A 906-nucleotide genomic window follows, 5' to 3' on the forward strand; every position below is an offset into this window, starting at 1 on the left:
AGAGAGAGAGAGGAGAGAGAGAGAGAGAGAGAGAGAGAGAGAGAGGTTTGAAAGTGAAAGGAGGTACAACTAAAGTATTATTTTTTTTTTAGGTGTACACAAAAGGTTTAAATGATTAAAAAAATGAATTTATTCCAGGACTTTCCAGACAAAAGCCCTTCTTCAGCTGTATAGAAAGAAAACACAGGGCAGTAAACTTTATACACACACACACACACATATATATAATGTATGTGTATAATTTGAAAAAGGAAAAGTGCTGTGTACCAAAAGGTGCAAAATGATAAAGTAATGTAGGTACACAAAAATGTGATTCTATCAGGACGTTTCGGACCACAAATCCTTCTTCAGCTGGATGGAAAAAGCAGCTGTTATATACAGTATATACGGTATTGTTAGGGTCAGATTGCTTATCAGCTCTGTTTGGGGATTGGACTTTGCTGTGGGAGATGAAACTACTGTTACTTTAACAAAACAAAGTGTTTTTGATGCATTCCTTTCTGGTTTATTGTGTTTTATTTTTTGTTCTGTTTTGACTACTGCTTTGTGGTGTTTGAAATGTAAATAGTTGTTCTACAATACCAAAAAAGGAAAACGCAAATAAAAAAAAAAAAAAAAAAGTGAGGGGTGGGTGTGTAGTGGCTCGTTATCATAACTGCTGTGGGATCGCTTGTGAAGACTTTGTAAAGATCTTGTACGGTTTAGTTTCATCTCCGAACATCCAATGTAATGGAACAAAAAAAAAAAAAAGGGCAGTTTGTTTTCAGATTGTCTAAAATAGGGTTTCCGTTTTTTTCCCCCTTTTTTGTCGTTTTTAAAAAATAAATACATACAAAAAATCATGGTGGAATGGAACGTTTTTCATTTAACTTGAGGTTTTGCAGATCTTTTTATTAGTTTTGTTTA

This window comes from Acipenser ruthenus, chromosome 28 (assembly GCF_902713425.1).
Source record: "Acipenser ruthenus chromosome 28, fAciRut3.2 maternal haplotype, whole genome shotgun sequence".
NCBI classification, from domain to species: Eukaryota; Metazoa; Chordata; class Actinopteri; order Acipenseriformes; family Acipenseridae; genus Acipenser; species Acipenser ruthenus.